The 20,305-nt window shown below is 26.9% G+C and overlaps 1 protein-coding gene across 1 annotated transcript in view; it reads right to left on the bottom strand.

Moving 5' to 3' along the window:
- LOC122509938 (two pore potassium channel protein sup-9) overlaps positions 1 to 19,555 on the bottom strand; it is a 366,618-nt gene extending 347,063 nt beyond the window's left edge. Inside the window, exon 1 of the mRNA XM_043624274.1 lies at positions 19,202 to 19,555. The gene's annotated coding sequence lies outside the window, so the exon portion shown is untranslated. The remainder of the gene's footprint in view (positions 1 to 19,201) is intronic.
- Positions 19,556 to 20,305: the final 750 nt, after the last annotated feature.

Below are 20,305 nucleotides of genomic sequence, written 5' to 3'. Positions count from 1 at the left end.
ATAAAATGAAAATCTATTTTTTAGGTCCCTGAAGTTAGCGTCGACGCTCGACATCAAATACTGTTTTTTTGTTACTTTTATTATTTTGATAAATATATATATGTCACTAATTTTATCTCTTTCGTTCATTTAGGAAGTTAAAAAATTTTTCTTAAAAATTTTTTTAACCTATAACCTTTGGAAAAATTGTTTATTCTTTTCGGTTTTGTGTAAAAAAAGTATTTCGACGCCATAAATCTAAGAACCTATTTAATATCACTAATTAAACTACTTTCATTCTTAAAATTATTATTGCAATGTTGGAACTTCAAATCTTTGAAAAAAATTATTAAATTCTTTTGGTTTTGCAGAAAAAAAACATTTTTTGATGCTTAGCATCGACGCTAACTACAAATAGAAGAGTGTGGGGCAAAATAGGCGGGTCAAATGAGGTACCCCTGTTTTTGCATGCTAGGTACTTTTAATTTTTTTATCCTCGATATAGAATAGTTAAAATTTGTATATTCAAGTATTTAATGCTTCTGGTTTCGAATAATTACGTTTTGTACATAACTGATTAGTCGTTTTCGATAAGATGAAGCAATACCTAATCGGATAATGTGTAACAGTCCAATAATGCAGTGGAGACGGTAATATAAAGTAAATTACGTTCTACTGTATAGATCGTATTTCCAAGAGGACTAGATATGTTCCATTAATAGGTCGTTTTCCGACATAAAATACTAGATCTCTTACGACATAATGTCAAATTAGCTGCGGAGTAATTTTTCTCTTTCATTTATATATTTCCGATAATATTTTCTACCCTATTTGCACTAATTGTCATTTACCATCATAAAAATAAAGTAATATATAATAAAAAGTATTTTATATAAATAAAGTGCTTTACAAATAAATTATAAATTTACTTTATATTGGGGGGAATTTTTTCTCCGAATTATACGTCGGTAATTTATACCTTCTTTACCAATGGAACATAGATTGGAAACTCACTGCTTTGGAAAATGATTTCCTATTTTTCAAGTGGGACGAATATCTTTTCATTTAAAGAAAAATTTACATTTAGCGAATTTTTAAAAATTTTTCTAATATTCCTGTGTAAATTTTAAAATTTTTTTAAACGATTTTTATTTTATTTTCAATTCTTATTATGACTTTATATTAAAATTAACTATGTACCCAGTGAGAAATTGCCAATAGACTTTAATCGGTCCAATATCGGTCCAATATTGGTTGCCGTGCTGGGCGCCGATTGACTCCCAATATTGGACCAATATGGGCTGATGCTTAGGATGTAACGGGTTCGCCAAGCATCGGTTGTTAATATTGGCCGAATATTGGCAATCAAGAGAAAAAATTTGTTTAAATAAAATAAAAAAAATAAATTTGTTTATTTAAATAGTAATAATAAAAAATTAATGTTTATAATTTTTGTTTAATATATTTATTTGTTTAATTATTTATTCTTAATAATTCATGTAAATAATAAATAATTTATTATTTATAAATTATAATTATTTAAAAATGCAGCAACTATTAGGAAATAATCGAAATAGCATTCTGCAAAAAAATTCTATCATTGAAAAATCAATGATAGGCGAGAGATATCCGCATCATTAAATAGATTCGCAGATATACTCTGGTCTCGCGACGAATCTCTCGATACTTATATACACTGGAGTCGCCGTGTCAGTTGCGAGAACGGTTACAGCGTCCCTCTTGCGGCAGAGATAAGAATTGTCACGTAAACTGCTAAATCGCTTTACCGACGGCCTTATTATACCCGCAGTTTACGTGACAATTCTTATCTCTGCCGCAAGAGGGACGCTGTAACCGTTCTCGCAACTGACACGGCGACTCCAGTGTATATAAGTATCGAGAGATTCGTCGCGAGACCAGAGTATATCTGCGAATCTATTTAATGATGCGGATATCTCTCGCCTATCATTGATTTTTCAATGATAGAATTTTTTTGCAGAATGCTATTTCGATTATTTCCTAATAGTTGCTGCATTTTTAAATAATTATAATTTATAAATAATAAATTATTTATTATTTACATGAACCGATGCTTGTCGAACCCGTTACATCCCAAGCATCAGACCATATTGGTCCAATATTGGGAGCCTTTATTGGATCGATGATTGGTCTCTTGGCTCCCAATATTGGACCGATATTGGACCGGTAAGAAATTTCTCACTGGGTAGTTGGACGTATAGGTTTTTCTTTTTTAAATTTGTTTTTAAAAGTTTTTTATTTCACTTCTTTCTGAATGCCTTTTTTAAAATTAAATTTCTGCTTTTTTACTTTCTATTCTAAAGTTTTTGTTTGGCTTCTTTTTTTGATTTTCTTTTTTATATTATGTATCTGAACTAAATATATACAGGTACCATTCTATGCCATTGCTAAACCAAACAAACTACTTTCCCTTAGGCATTGAGAAGTACATTTCAGATAGAGAGAAGTTTATCTTCTGTGGAGAGCCATAAAAAACGAACGAATTTCCAGTTCAGATTTCCGCTAACTATGCAAATAAATTAAAAGTTTACAGTTTAGAAAAAGGACCAATAAATCTTTTTTAAATTGCTTTTAGAAAAAAATCACTTCTTTTTATACTTGTTTTATATTTTTTATTTAAATAATATTTATTTTCAAAAAGTAATTTTTCAATTTTTATTTCTATAAAATTTTCTTCATATATTTTTATACTTTTATAATACAATATTGTAAAAATAACACTTGAATTGCAAATTGAATAAAATTTGAAAAAAGAAAGAAATTTAATTAGAATTCCATAATGCACTGAGTTTGTTATTTATTTTTGTGAAATGTACCCGCAAAAATATATTCTCAAAAATAATTTCCCTTGATTTAGAAATATGTACGCGAGACAAAATACCATTAAGAAAAATACATCAACTTACAAGCTTTTTATATTAAAACATGAAATGAGAAAGCTACAGGGATTACATAATGGCATTGAAATTCACCAACAAGAAAAATCACTTAAGGAAAAAGTCCAGAATATTATAAATTCAATATTAAGATCAAATAATGAGAGTCAGAATTCTGATAAAAAAAATTATTTAAAAATTAATATTTTTACACTTCGAAATATAGTAAAATCAGTGATAAAAATACAGACTTTACGAACCAAAAATAAAAAATACGGACCAATTACTGACAAAAATATAACCAGTCCGTGTCAAATGAGAGAACATTTTACTTCAAACTATAAATTAAATTTCTTCATGTTTTATAATAATTAAAAATGGACTAGTGATAAAATCATTATTTTATATTATAAGAATATTGTACTTCTTCAAAACTATTTTAATCATTTCAATTCAATTACTATTGTCAATAATTTTTAAATAAAATTCTTCTTTTAATTAATTATTTTAATTATTTTCAAAAAAGTTCTTTGACAATTTTCAAATACATTATTTTGTTTACAATATTCAATTTCACAAAATTTCAATTATTTGTAAATTGTTCAATTAAATATAAATTAGAAAATAAAAACTTCAAATAATGTCAAAAAAAAAATCCGCAATTAAACTTTTTCAAAAAAAGTTAATTTCAGAATTCAATTATTTCTTAAAACTCACGCATATTGCTTGACACGATTGCTAATAGACACTGATCAATTATAAAGTCATTAGAATAATATGAAGAGAGAAAAGTAAGTTCAATGAACTTATTACAATAATGCGAATAATAAATAGACGAAATGTCAAGGTGTTACTAAACAAAGAAACACTATAAATATTTTCTCTCATTAAGGAAATGGAGATAACAATTACTAAGATTTTGAGTATCATCTTTTTTGTTTATTGCATTCTTTTGCAAATTAATATGAATCATTTCGGATATTAAACGTTTGCTCTCATTAGATTCTTTGTCAAGTATGTAAAAATTACCCCAATCAAAGTCATGTTTTTGTAAGTTTCTATGAGTAGCAGTGACGCCAATCTTAGCTTTTTTGTGTTCGTTAATACGAACCCCGCACCATTCTTTTGGTTTCACCAACATAAGATGCTGAACAATCCTTACAGTTAATTTTATAAACAACGTTAGTAATCTCGGATTTTTTATTTATCTTTACACTTTTTGATTAAATTATGATTCAAAACTTTATTATTAGTTGGTACAGTTAAAATATTATATTATTTAAGAATTGATGAAGATTTTTCATACAACTTTGATACATATGGTAAAAATACTTTTGGTGATTTTCTATATAAAAATGAATTGACATTGTTTTTTTGAGTATTGGATTCAATAGAACAAATGCGTTTCTTAATGTATTTGTCTATAAAAACAATAGGATAATTATTTCTAAGAAGAATTGTTTTAACATATTTAATATTTTTAATATGGAATTTTTTATCTGATAATTTTATTGCCCTGTCCGTTAAATTATAAATAATTGCAATTTTTTGAGCTATAGGATGTTGTGAATCATAATTTAAAGTACGTTCAGAAAAAGTAGGTTTTTTATACCAATCCGTGATTATTTTATTACTATCTTTAATTATAAGTACATCTAAAAAATTAATTGAATGATTAACTTCTAATTCATGAGTGAATTGTAATCTTAAATCATAACTGTTAAAAATGTCCAACATTGCATGTGATTATATCATCAACGTACCTAAAGAAAAACAACGGTTTAAACGACAATTTATTTAAACAACAAGTCTCAAGATCATCCATGACGATGTCAGCAAATAGCCCAGATATGGAAGAACCCATAGGTGTACCATAAGTTTGCTGGTAAAATTTACCATTAAATTTGATACTTAAACAAATCATATAGTGACTTTGTTCTGACGCAAACTAATACGAATCTTGCTAAATTTTATGGACTACCTAAGATACATAAAAAGGATTGTCCTTTTAGACCTGTCGTTTCTACTGTAGGTTCACCAACATATTTTCTTTCCAAACATTTGTTATATACCCAGGCAGCACGTAAGCTTGCAGCAAGCTTGAGGCAAGCTTGCCGTGCAATATTTGCAGTATTGACGTGCAAGTTTGCGGCAAGCTTGCCACAAGCTTAAAATGTCTCACTTATAGCAAGCTTTATGTGCAAGTTTGCTGCAATATTGCACTACAAGCTTGCAGCAATATTGCACTAAAGGTTGGCGCAAACTTAATGTAATCTTATATGGAAATTGTTTATTATATAAAATTAATAATTTATTATTAGCAACAAATTTATATTTAATATTTTAAATTTTTATTAAACATTAAAAAATTATAACAACGTTATAATAATAATGTTATTAATTTCCCCAAAGAATTGGAGTTCGGAACTATTATCCATGATCAGTGGATAATAATTAAAAATTGTCACCGTCGTAGCAGACGTTAACTATACACATTATCATTTAAGATAATATGGTGAAAAGCCTGTTCAGCGGACCGATACTTATACTCTGCGCGAGACAAGTCGTGCGCGAGAGAGGTATTTCTCGCCATCTAGCAAGGAATTGGAAAACTAATAAAAGTTTCTCTTATAATTCTCTAATTCCCTGGTAGATGGCGAGAAATACCTCTCTCGCGCACGACTTGTCTCGCGCAGAGTATAAGTATCGGTCCGCTGAACAGGCTTTTCACCATATTATCTTAAATGATAATGTGTATAGTTAACGTCTGCTACGACGGTGACAATTTTTAATTATTATCCACTGATCATGGATAATAGTTCCGAACTCCAATTCTTTGGGGAAATTAATAACATTATTATTATAACGTTGTTATAATTTTTTAATGTTTAATAAAAATTTAAAATATTAAATATAAATTTGTTGCTAATAATAAATTATTAATTTTATATAATAAACAATTTCCATATAAGATTACATTAAGTTTGCGCCAACCTTTAGTGCAATATTGCTGCAAGCTTGTAGTGCAATATTGCAGCAAACTTGCACATAAAGCTTGCTATAAGTGAGACATTTTAAGCTTGTGGCAAGCTTGCCGCAAACTTGCACGTCAATACTGCAAATATTGCACGGCAAGCTTGCCTCAAGCTTGCTGCAAGCTTACGTGCTATCTGGGTATTCTGAATGAATCTATTCCTAAACCTAAATCTTACATTCGCAATAGTTTTGATTTCATTGAAAAGATTAAAAATTTCGTTTTTCCAGATAATCACATATTAATTAGTTTAGATGTCAAATCTTTATTTACAAATGTCGGATCTAAACATGTATCTGATTGCATCATAAAACGTTATTCTTCTATTTCTAAAAATTCAAATATTCCTCTCGATGATCTACTTGACGCATGCTCCTTTTTGTTTGATAATATTTATTTCAAATTTAATGGTAAATTTTACCAGCAAACTTATGGTACACCTATGGGTTCTTTCATATCTGGGCTATTTGCGGACATCGTCATGGATGATCTTGAGACTTGTTGTTTAAATAAATTGTCGTTTAAACCGTTGTTTTTCTTTAGGTACGTTGATGATATAATCACATGCATTCCAAATGACAAAATTCAAGAAATGTTGGACATTTTTAACAGTTATGATTTAAGATTACAATTCACTCATGAATTAGAAGTTAATCATTCAATTAATTTTTTAGATGTACTTATAATTAAAGATAGTAATAAAATAATCACGAATTAGTATAAAAAACCTACTTTTTCTGAACGTACTTTAAATTATGATTCACAACATCCTATAGCTCAAAAAATTGCAATTATTTATAATTTAACGGACAGGGCAATAAAATTATCAGATAAAAAATTCCATATTAAAAATATTAAATATGTTAAAACAATTCTTCTTAGAAATAATTATCCTATTGTTTTTATAGACAAATACATTAAGAAACGCATTTGTTCTATTGAATCCAATACTCAAAAAAACAATGTCAATTCATTTTTATATAGAAAATCACCAAAAGTATTTTTTACCATATGTACCAAAGTTGTATGAAAAATCTTCATCAATTCTTAAACAATATAATATTTTAACTGTACCAACTAATAATAAAGTTTTTAATCATAATTTAATCAAAAAGGGTAAAGATATAAATAAAAAATCCGAGATTACTAACGTTGTTTATAAAATTAACTGTAAGGATTGTTCAGCATCTTATGTTGGTGAAACCAAAAGAATGGTGCGGGGTTCGTATTAACGAACACAAAAAAGCTAAGATTGGCGTCACTGCTACTCATAGAAACTTACAAAAACATGACTTTGATTGGGGTAATTTTTACATACTTGACAAAGAATCTAATGAGAGCAAACGTTTAATATCCAAAATGATTCATATTAATTTGCAAAAGAATGCAATAAACAAAAAAGATGATACTCAAAATCTTAGTAATTGTTATCTCCATTTCCTTAATGAGAGAAAATATTTATAGTGTTTCTTTGTTTAGTAACACCTTGACATTTCGTCTATTTATTATTCGCATTATTGTAATAAGTTCATTGAACTTACTTTTCTCTCTTCATATTATTCTAATGACTTTATAATTGATCAGTGTCTATTAGCAATCGTGTCAAGCGAGACGTTTTAACAATCGACAAATTGTTTAATAATGTCCAAATTTTTATTTTTATTTATATTTTTTTCAATGGTAAATATTTTTATTTTTGTAAAATAATTTTTTTATTTGTAAAAGTATTTTATGTACGTGAATTTATAAATTTTAATAAAATTTTAGTTTCTGAAGAGGACGGCTGTGCCGTTGAAACGTTAAGAAAAAAAAATTTTTTTTCTCTTAATTTTTTTTCATTATTTTAAATGACTCGGAGTGATCGATAAAGTCATCATTATTATTAAATAACACCGAGTGATAAATTCAAATTGATATTATTACAAAAATAAATAATTTATTGAATAATTGATTGTTTCTGAAAATTGAATTCTCATAAAGAATTTTTTCAACAAAAATTTTTCAATTGAAATGGTATTAAAAATAGTTAAAATTCTGAGATGAATTTTATTATTTATGAAAATAATTGAGTATCTATAAATAATTATATTATTTATGAAAATAATTAAATCTCAGTAAAAAATTTTATTATTATTGAAAATAATTTAATTTCTGCAATAATTTGTAACTTATCCAAAATTAAATATTTTTAAATGTTTTTTTAACTAAAACTCTTCTTTAAGTCCATTATCTATAATAATTTTTAAAAAAAGTTCATTGAGAATTTTGAAATTTATTTGTTAACAATTCAATTTTACAAAATTTCAATTATTCGGATATTTTTCAATTAAATATATATATACGTACCTATTACAAAATAAAAACTTCAAAAAAATAATTTCAAGTAAAATTCAAATAAACTTTTTCAATAAAAATTAATTCTTTTACAGAATTGTTAGTTAATAGTATGAAAAATTCAAACTTTCAAAAATTTTAATATGAAACCTTTTCAAATATTCAATTATTTCTAAAAATTCACTCTATAATGGTTTTTATAGGTATTCAATTATACCTAATCTAAAATTTTAATTGAAATTTTACTTTAAACAAATATAAATATTGAAAATCATTTAATTGAGGAAAAATTTTGAAATTAATTTGAATTTCGGAGAAGAATTTTAATATTTCTAAAGATAATTGAAATTTTGACGAGGATTTTTTTAAATTTTTGAACGTAATTGAATTTCTGCGAAGAATTTTATTACTTTTAAAAATAATTGAATTTTTCCAATCATTTGTACCTAATTTCTCTAAAATTCTCCAAATTATATTGTGCTACGAACTTTTCGTCCTTTTTCTATCATTACGGACTTTACAGACCTTTTGTCAAAAAAACTGACTTTTATGGACTTAAAGCAAATTCATGGACTTTTACGGGATTTACGGACCTATTTCGAGCCCTTTATTTAAGAACATCAAAATTGGAGATTAATTAACGTCAAAAAAATGCTTTTCTAATTTTTTGTTTTTAAAATCATTTGGACTTCAGCCTGATAAATAAAATTAACCTCAAATAATACTACATGTATTCAAATAATTAATAGTAAATGAATTTTTAAATATAGATAAATTGACTCTAAATTAAAAATAAAATTAAAACGCAATGAAAATAAAAGTAATTTTAAATTCACTCTTGTAGCTTTTAAAATCTCAACTGCCGTATAAATTTATACTAAAAAAAATCGTTGTTGACACAAAAAGTGTGAAATATAAAAATCAGAAGATTTAGTAGCAAAGTGATTTTGCATATTATATATACCTTTAATAATCGTTACATAAATATTTATAAAATTCATTTTTCGTTTTAGTATATAGTACATAAATGTATACTGGAATTTAAAATATTTATATAAAACAAGCAGTGTTGAGGACTTTGTCAAACTTTGTTGATCCTATATAAATTATGTTATAGCAGGTGTGTTAAACAGCATTGAAAATAAGCAAGGAGGGAAAAGCAAAATTATATATTGCGACAAACAAAATTTTGTTACACACACATCGCGAGAAGATTCATTTTAAATCTACATAACACTAAATAAACAAAACGATGATGAATCAAATATTATATAACGCGGAGAAATTGAATTTCTATAAATACAAATAAGTACGATGTGAAAAAAAGAGAAAAAAACAAATTTAACATGACATGAGAAAAAAAAATACTTCAACACGTACAGATATTAACCATATATTGAAAATTTAAAAAGAAAATTGAATATAAACGGGAAAATATAGGAATAAATAAATTAAAAAAGGCAGAGTTGAAAAGCATATCGTTCGAACCTTTTTGACTTTTCTTCGACGATACTTTTTTCAATTGAACGATATTATAATAATATAGAAATTTCTCTCTTTCTCCGCTTTCAAATATTATTCGAAACTTGTTTTTCAGTTCGCTAGTTTAATCGTAACGGAAATGTTGAATTTTTATACAGTCACATATTTTGCACAATTGACATTTCTCTACTTTAAATTATACTTTTGAAAAATATAACTTCAATATTTTTTTCTTCTTCTCCTTCCTAGAGTATCATTTAACTAACTTTTAAAAATATTTATTTACAAAAAAATATTCGTAGAATAGTCGTACTCTAATTTTCAACGCTGAGCGTCTCAATTTGATATCCTTAAGAAAAATTGTGCTAAATTATTTAGATTTAAATTGTTGAAACTTGAAAAGACGTTAACGATCATTTGAAAGTTACGTTATTGTAATGAAACGTGAACTGCATATAAATTTGTCCCAGTTTCGAAACTATATATTGCATATACTTTGAAGCTTAGTATTTTAAAAACTCATTTTCAATACTAAATATTTTGAGTCACAATAATATCTAATACGTATTTTGTACACCTTGTTATTATAACACTTTATGTTTCATTAATCGTGAGTTATCAATGTAAAATTTCATTTTCGTTTGATCGTAAAATCGAAAATGTTTTGTCGTGCATTTATATTTATTGAACTCACATTGTCAAAATTGTTAGATTTACGAGAATTTAGACATAAAACGCAAGTAATATCGATATACAAAATGGAACAATGAGTTTTAATTGTATGCAGAAGTGCGATGTTGTTATTAATATACGTATATATATACATATTGAGTTGCACAGTATTTGGGGAAATCTTGGCCTATTGTTCTTATGTTATACGAAACAAAAGGTTACATAATAATAAACGGAAATAATAACTTCGGTAAATGAAAATTGAAACTGTTGGTTAAATTCAGTTATATCGTGATTAAGATAAAATTTGTGATATTTTATGTAAATTTTACTTATCGTTAAATACTTGTCGCGATTTCGGAATAATTTTAATGATAAGAGGTTAATTTTAATAGGTGTTACTAAAAGAATACATTTATTCTGTTTCAAATACTATTTGTTTCGCTAGTATACATCGGATTCCTCAAACAGATTGAAACAATGTTGTTTGAATCTCGCAAAGTGTGAATGCTTGCATTTCATTGTCGGTTTAAAGTTTTTAATCAAGCCAATCAGATAAAAGTATTCATAAGGAAGAGGCTTGCAGGTTGACCCACGCCTAAGCTTTTTTACTCATAACTCATTAAAAAAAATAATTAATTTATATCAACATACCATCGGAAAGAGGACCTAGAAAGCTACAAATTTAACCCATAGATAATTTAAATTGCCCAAAATAAAATTTTTACATCAAATTTTTAAAATGATGTAAAATCAATGTTTCAAACTTTAGGCTTGCAGGTTGACCCACCTTGAAAAATTGATAATAATATAGAAAAACTCAAATAAATTTATTAAATTCCACTTACATTTAATGTTTCTGAACATAATAATTTCAATTAAAATTTTTTAAACAATTTATTTATTTATTTATTGGTTTATACACCTGTCTTCAGCCTTACAATACTTGGCTATACAAGTGTTCCTTTACAAATTTTTCTCTCTGACAATTATTTCTTATATACATTTTCCTAATACTAAGTTTTGCGCCTACAGAGCGACTTGAAAATTAGGAGTACTCGCATTTGCCAGGACCACCCGTCTAATGGGTTTTCTCGCCAGTGGAGAGGGAAACTGTAGAAAACCTCTCCTGAGTGCAACCGGTTTATCGACAGTCGAGTTCTAATGGTGTGTACCGGACAATAATCGACGTCAAACCTCCCGCTCAGATTGTCTCACGTGCCGAAAAAATCCCAGGCTAATGGGCGCGAACCAAGGGCACTTACCCTTGGTTCTTAAACGACCGCCAAGCGAGGCATCTATCCGACTGAGCTAATCTGTCGGTCTAAACAATTTATTTATAAATAAAATAAAATATTTCATTTGTTAGCACATGAAAAAGTGTCAATTTTAATTTTTCCACAAGTCAATTTCAGAATTTATTTAACAAGAACATTTTTATTGTTTCTTTTTGTCCAAAAGATTATAAAAATTAATAACTAAGCATTTGACAATAATATCACAGTCGCGTTTTTAATTATTGCACTTTTAGAATAAAAAATAACGGATGTGGGACAACCTGCAAACCTTTCCCCTACTTTTTGTGATTGAGACCACATAATTTTTAATCTTTCGGTGTAAAGTTGGAATTCGATTTTTAATAGTGTTGACATCCCATTTTTGAGTTTTGAGACCGTTTTTTGTTACTTTAATCAATTGTTACGGCAATTTAAAATATATTATTTAGAAAAACGTCATAATCTACTTTAAATGTATTCGATGTTGCTATTTACGAATCAAATGTTTGTTTTTAAAAATTCTAATGGCGGATCCAACATGGCGGCTGGAAAAGATAAAAATCACTCGGGGTTTTTGAGATCGTTATTTACGAATATAAAGTCAGATTTTTAAAATTCAAAATGTCGGATTTAATATAACTGACGAAGAAATTAAAGATCAATAGAATTTGCTTGAAACTTGTTACTTGTAGATTTTTTAGAGTTTCTGAATACGAATATGATTTTAATATTTGAAAATAACCCCAAAAATCCCCGAGTAATAAGTTTCAAGCAAATCCGAGTGATTTTTGAAGATTTTTGTCCGCCACATTCGATCCGCCATTTTGAAATATTTAAAATAAACTTCATGTTCGTCATTAGTGATCCCAGAAACCCATCAAGTAACGAATTTCGTGAAAATCCTATCAAATTTTTTCCGATATTTTGAATCCGACATTTTAAAATTTGACGTACACGGAGAAAAATAGAAGTTTAAAGAGGTTAAGCATCGTTTGAGTGCGGTTAGTACAATGAAATCTTACTTTACTTGTTCACTATTATAATGTCTTTTTATTCATAAAAATTGTAAAAAGTGCTCAAAGTTTCATATAAAAAGTTATGAAAATTTCACAGATGAAAATGTAAATATTGATAAGTAGATTAAAAAGACAAGTAGTGCAAGGAAAGATTATTTAAACAATTACAAAAAAAATTCTTGCACAAATTTCAATTACATATGGTCATATGTAATAAAAATTAGGATATACATAGCAATTAAATAAGTGTACAATTCGTGAAATAAAATATTTATTCTAAAATAAATAGGGTAAGGGGCCCAGGTGGCCACCGATCTTTTAAACGACTGTAATTTCTAAACGGTATTATATAACATAATTAATAATGTATGCCCTAGACGGCACTAATTTCACGAAGTTGCCTACCTTCTGTATTGTCTAAAAACTCAGCCAATGGAAAAACAGAATTCCGATGGAATTATTGACACCGAACTATAAAGAATATAGAAAGTGTGCAAAACGCGTCAAATTAGTGCCTTCCCTGAGAGAAGGCATTCCTGAGCACGATTATACAAGAGATCCCAATAGGTTTTATTTATGTTCCTTAGCTATATAGTTAACTATTAGAGGTGTGCAAAAATCTCGAAGCTCGATCGAGTATTTTTGAGCTTTTCCTTTTTCGAGCTGAGCCTAATCAGTTCGAGCTCAAGCCGCGTCGTGCTGTATAAAAAGCTCGAATATTTTGAGTACTCGATACATTGAGCCTGTCTAATAAGAATGCAACAAACTACTTCTCCATTTCATCGGACACCAGTCTTCTTGTATTCTGGGCATAGTCTATCTTATTGTGCTAGCATCCGTGAAGGGAATTTATTCCCTCTGTTAGGATTCCCTCAAGGAATTCAATGCTTTCTGAAGCGTTTTTCTAATCCCGCCGTACTTGTCGGTGGTCGCTAGAGTACGATACAATATATATGCCATTCGGGCTATAGTCCTTAAGGGCATTTGAACCCTCATGACTTCACAGTTTTACAACACAAATTTTTCTCGTATCTGCTTAATGGAGTTTTTGAATAACTTTAATATGAAAGTTGTTGGAAAATATTTTAAATATTACGTCTGTTATGTGCAGGTTCATTGAAATTGTAGGTTTAAAAGGATTGTTTACCAAATTTAAGGGCATTGGCACTATTATGACGTCACCGTTGGTGCAAATCATGTGCTCTAAAACTATGACGTCATCATGATTCAAATGCCCTTAATGGACCCAGGCACTGCAATAATAATGTTTAGAATCCTAGTTGAATGAAAGCAGTCAAATTAGTGATTGAAGTTTTTATTTTTAGAGATGAAATTAGAAGTAATCTTCATCCTTTCTTTCAATAAATGTTTCACCGCAAGCAAACTTCAGGGACCATCAAGAAAAAATGAATGGCTAATTTAAAAATTATTAGCCAATCACTATAATTATTTCGTTGGGAATTTCTAATGTTAAGTGATTCCATACTTTTTTTGACAAAATAAAAAATTTGAAATTCTATTTTATTATTTTTTATTCAAAAACAACAGGTATATAAAGTACACAACAATATGAAAACGCTTTATCTCAATCACTTTCCCTAGTCAACTAGTTTAGTCTGACTGAAACTGTCTTCTCACTACTGAATTTCCACTCACACACACTGAAAGAAATACTTCCAAACTAAATAAATTTCTGCAGTTGGGAATTCTATTTGCGAACCATCACTGAAATACAGGTTATGTTTGCTTGTTTTACTGGATCTGTCACTTATAAGAATTAAGAATTAATAATAATTAAAATAGTAAATAAAAGTAGAAATAAAATTTACTTTTACTATACTGATGATACTTTTACTATACAAAAGAAAAAAAATTTCAGGATATCTACTATTATCGTTAAACAAAATTCCCGGTTATTTTCCAGTTTTTTTCTGATTTTTTTTTCTCATCAAATTTAAATTTATTTGATTTCGAACATAAATAAATCTGCAAATGGCTTCAAAAATTTTATTAGAGTTTTTATGAATAATTAAATTCTGTTGACGAGTTTCTTTAAATTTGTTGAAAATAATGTTTTTTTAATAATTTTAATTGAAAATTAAGGAAAAAATTGAATTAAACAAAGAATTTTTTCAATGTTTTAAAATAATCTTGTCTGTTTATAATTATAATTGAAAATTTGATTAATTCAATTTTATTAAAATGTTTTCATACTAATTGAATATCTGCAAAGAATTGTACTATTTATAAAAGTAATTAAATCCTTCCAAAAAATGTTATTATTTATGAAAATAATTAAAGAATTTTATTAAAATTTATGAAAATAATTGAATTGTGCAGAACAATTTAATTATTTATAAAGATTATTGAAATTGTGAGAATTTAAAAAATTTTTAAACATAATCGAATTTCTGCGAAGAATTTTATTACTTTTGAAAATAATTGAATTGTTTTTTAGAATTTTATTGAAATTTATAAAAATAATTAAATTCTTGTAAAGAATTTTTGTGAAAAATAATATTAATTAGAGTTTTGCTATTTATGGAAATAATTGAATTCTCCAGAAGAATTTTTTTACAGTTTCTAGAAATAATTGAATTCTTTCGACGAATTTTTATAAAATTTTTTTAAATAATTACATTTTTCGAGGAATTTGATTAAAATTGTATTAAAAATAATTGAAATTCTGCAATGAGTTTTAATATTTATGAAAAATATTGAATATATTGCGAAGAAATTTTTTAAAATAAAATTATAATTACGGCGACTAAATTTCCTTAATTATTTTCGAAAAATTTAAATAAAATTCTTTAAAAGAATTTAATTATTTTTAACAGAATGTAAAGAAATGTCAATTATTTCAAAAATTTTCAATTATTTGTTTATAAAAATTCGATTATCTTGAAACAACAGAATTGAAAAATTTCAAAAATCTTATTTTTCAGAGTTTTAAAAAAAACTTTGCGAAAATTCAATTTTATTAATAAATTGTAAGTGTGTATCTTTTCTTAAATTAACTAATAAAAATTTTAATTATTAATCTTTGCACTAAGAGACATGAATACAGTAGAATGAGACTCTTTATAAAATTCAATTATTTATGAATTATTAAATTAAAATACTTTGAAAATTCGATTTGTTAAAAAGTTTTTTACTATCAAATTAATTACTTTTAACTAATATTAATTTAGAGAACAGTATAAGTATCTATAAAAATTGAAATAAAAATATGTTAATTTTTTTTAACAAATTAAAATAATAGAAGTTTTTTTAATTTAGTGAAAAAATTCCCAGTTTGGCATAAAATTCCTGGGCTTATTCGATTAGTAGACATCCTGAATTTGTTATGTCTGACTGAAAATATCTTTTACTACTAAAAATTTAAAAAACAATGTCTGACCAAAATGGCTCTTTACTACTAATAACGACTTACTTTGCAAAAAAATTAATTTTAAGTTTGTATTAAGTCTGAAGAAAACTATTCAATTCAAAAACTTATAGGAAAATCGACTGGAAATAAAAATATTTATTTTTTTGGTCCTTTCAATGAAATATAATTAATTATTAAACTAATTTGAATCATAACATTATTAAGTAAGAAATTTGAATTTTATTTATTATAGGAAATTTTTATCATTTCTCCTGATGTATATTTTTTTAATCACGTCTTTTAATGCTCTTACAAGTCGATTCAAAAACCGCATCATCGAGAAATTGAAATTGTCAAGAATAATTTTTCTTCCTCCCTCTTATCAATAGAGTCGATATCTAAAAGCTGACATCGAAAGGGAAAAAACATATTTATTGAGTATATACTCGAAACCGGATGTTGGAAAATTAGGCTTCTAACATCGAATTCGATATTTTTATACCGCAAAAAATGAAATCGTAAAATTCAAATATAACCTTATTATTTATTTAAAATTAAAAAATTTAACTTTTTTTAAAAATTAAATCTAACCTTTTATTTAATTAAAATAAAAAAATATTAAATTTTAACGTTTTGAACGTATATGTTCGATTTGCTACAAGAAAAAATTTTTTAAAGACACATTTTGATAATTAAGCTATTAAATAATGTGTTTATTTATATACACTGTTAATGTACCCCTTAAGTAGTTTGCACTTTAAGTTAGTTTATTTTCAACCAACGACGATGCGGATTTTCTAGGAAATGTTTCTTAATACAAATTTCTCTTAAGTCTTATTCACTTAAGCTTTCCTCTAAATTAGAAACCATAAACGGATTTTTTCCAAGAAAAACTGTTTAAAAGATGAAGGCCTTATATTCATAAAAAATTTTAATTTAACAAATTTTGCTCTAAAACTTTTACAATTTTAATTTCAAAATCGAAAATTAATTTTACTCACAAAATAAACAAAATTTTAACATAACAGGATTTTTTTTATTAAAAATTTTGTTTTATTTTTTAAATTTATTTAAACTTTAATGTTATTTAATAATACATATTTTGTTAATATGACAAAACTATTTTTTTGAACTTTTAGGACAGATAGTTTTTGTATGAGTTCAAAATGCCGGAAAGCAATCGATATGAAAAGCGACATGGGGTGAATTTTAGGGGTCGTCTCATCCGTTGCTACGTAAACTCCCATCACAAGTATTTAGAAAAAAAAATATTTAAGATAAGAATAAGAAAATACGATTCATTTTTTTTTTCAAAGAAAAAAATTTATTTGAACCCAGAGTAATAAATTATTTTACTAATAAAATTTTTTTCTGACTAATACAATTTTTCATAGTAAAACAAATAGATAACCTAATGATGATATTTTAATTAACAAACAAATTTTATAAAAAATAAACTCCACCTAAATAATATTTTGTAATTTTCAGTAAATATTCAAGAATAATTTTAGCAAAAATGTGAATTTTATCGAAAAATTATAACTTTTGCAAAATTAATAAAGCATAACGATAATAACAGATTTTACTGGTAAATATTGATTATAAAAAATTTATATGTGTTCAGATTCGCGACGGAAAATCGGAAAACAGTCAAGACGAGAATAGCGAAATACATTAAGATTTAATTTTAATGTTAGCTATGAATTTCAGTTACTAAATTTGGCCACATTGAGTGACTTGTTCGTTATTAATTTACCTTTTTTAAAAATATCGTTTCAGTCCGTAAAAGCTGATTTCCTTTTTTTTATTGCTCCAATAAAATACTTTCTAATATAAGAAATTGCTTTACCTACGTATCAACAAGGGATCCTATGTGTGTGAAGGACGCACGCAGGATTGTAAATTAGTGGAAGGGGAAAAAATGAGGAGAAATACGATTAATGGCAAAAACACCCTCCATCTCGTTTTCTCATTCCTCTGATCGTCCTAAATAAATAAACCTCCAAACTTATAAATAATGTCCATCTTCACAAAAAAAAAAACAAATTCAATTTCTTTTTCTCTTCTTAAGAGCGAATTGACATTCAAGTGATTCTTAAATCGAGCAGTAATTTAAAAATCTCCTATTCACTTGTTAAACAAATCAATTACTATTTTGTTTCGATTCCTCGCCGCTTTGATTTATACACATTTTTAATTTATACTCTCCCTTAGAAGAAGGAAGAAAAATTATAAAATATATTTTAATTAAAACATAATTTTTCTTTTAGTATTAATAATAAATTCATTTAAAACACTATATTAACATTAATGACAGGGTGTCTACTGAAAATATGACATAAAATTCCAGGACATTTTCAGGACATTCCAAGACAGATTTCTTATTTTTCCAGGACATTTATATGTGTTATATTATTTCATATTACGATTAACATAATTTAAATTAACCTGCTTGAACAAGAATATTTATTTTATTATAAAAAGAGTTAAAAATCTATATTGTAGATACCAGTTTCATTAATCAAATGAAAAAGTGAAATTATTTGTTGATGGATCAAAAAAATTATTTTTTAAATTTGAGTAAAATTTTTAAATTATTGAATATTTAAAAGAAAAATATGGAAAATTCAAGGACAAAAGTTCAAAATCCAGGACATTTAAGGACTTTTTTTCAAATTCCAGGACATTTCCAGCAATTCCAGGACTTCAAGGACCAGTAGATACCCTGAATGAGAATTGACAAAAAATAATATATTCTAATGCATAACAATATTTGCTATTTGTAAACTTATTTTAGAAAATAATCTCAAGATAATTTTCTATTAGAGTTCGAAAATAAATTTAGATTTCCAGTTTGCAGATTTACTAATTTTTCACTATTAGTTACTTATGTTGGTATAATAATTATTCATATATAACACTTTGTGATCATATATTTTGTTACGAATGAATATTCGTGGTGATGAACATCACCATTGTTGTAAAATCGTTCATTGTTAAATTCGCGTCTTTCTATAATAAAAGATTAATGTCCGAACATAACCTCTCTCTTTGAAGATAAAGAAGTTGAAATTTATAGAAAATGAACACTCTCAACATAAAATGGTACAGTTACTGTTTACCTTTCGTCGATGCTGGGCCAGGATTTGAGGAAAATCCTCCGCCGCATCCTCATTGCACTACACTTGCACCCTTTTTTTTAATATACAACAGAATAAAGAACTATATTGATACACCGGCGAAGCACTTCACAAATCTCGCGTTAATCCGAATTTCGGTTTTTCGTTTTCTCCAATAATACGGACACTCATGCAAAACACGGGTAAATTATCTCATCCGGCAGTTAGAGATTTTAACGCAAAAGCGATGTTTTGTTTTAAAAGCTTCTTTAACGATTAGAATCGAGGCGCGATATGTATTTTTTTGTTCACAATTTTAAATAAATATTTATCGAAAATTACTACGCCCGTGACAACGACTGGGCAACTACTGAGAGGGATCTTCTCGGTTCCGGCGCAAGCTCTGCTTCCGATTTTGGCCAAAAGCTGCGCCACTGGAGATGCAGGAGGGTGTCTGTATCTACTTCGACCAGGGAGATGAAACAACCCCTCGCCTTATGGACCAGCGTTGCAGCAGCAAGGGTCGCTAGTTTCATTCCGCTAAAACTCAAGTTGAAAACACTCACTTTCATTTTAGTAGTAGTAAAAAATTATTAAAAATTTCATTCTGATATCAAAATTTTTATCAAGTATTTAACATTTAGAAAAAATCTTTCGCAATTCGTCAATCGAACGCGAAACTGTCATTACACCCTTATGGAGCATTTACACCTTCGGTAAAAATTGTCCAGAATGGAAAATCTATATTGGAGTAAGAGAGAAAACTGATATATCTGTCTCTCTTACTCCAATGTAACTTTTCCGTTCTGCACAATTGAGGGTCTCAATATAATTTCTTTAACCTAAAAATCTTTGTGAAATAAAGGGCGCAACAGTAAAAGCATGTAAATTGTGCCCCCTCATGGACTGGGTCCATATTTTGGAAATAATTTTGACCAATTATAAAACTTATTTATACCAAGTTTCAACTCGATAAAAAATTTTGTTTTTGTGTTAAACGATTTTTTTGAAAAATTCAAAAAATTTTATTTCCTTCAAAATGGCTGATCCGATTTTCATAAAAAAAATTTATTTTGTACAATGCAATAAAAACAGTTTAGAAAAAAA

The sequence above is a fragment of the Leptopilina heterotoma genome, unplaced genomic scaffold (genome assembly GCF_015476425.1).
Source record: "Leptopilina heterotoma isolate Lh14 unplaced genomic scaffold, ASM1547642v1 Lhet_65, whole genome shotgun sequence".
NCBI lineage: Eukaryota > Metazoa > Arthropoda > Insecta > Hymenoptera > Figitidae > Leptopilina > Leptopilina heterotoma.
Note: the sequence above shows the minus strand (reverse complement) of the source record. Positions and strands in the feature narration are given on the sequence as shown.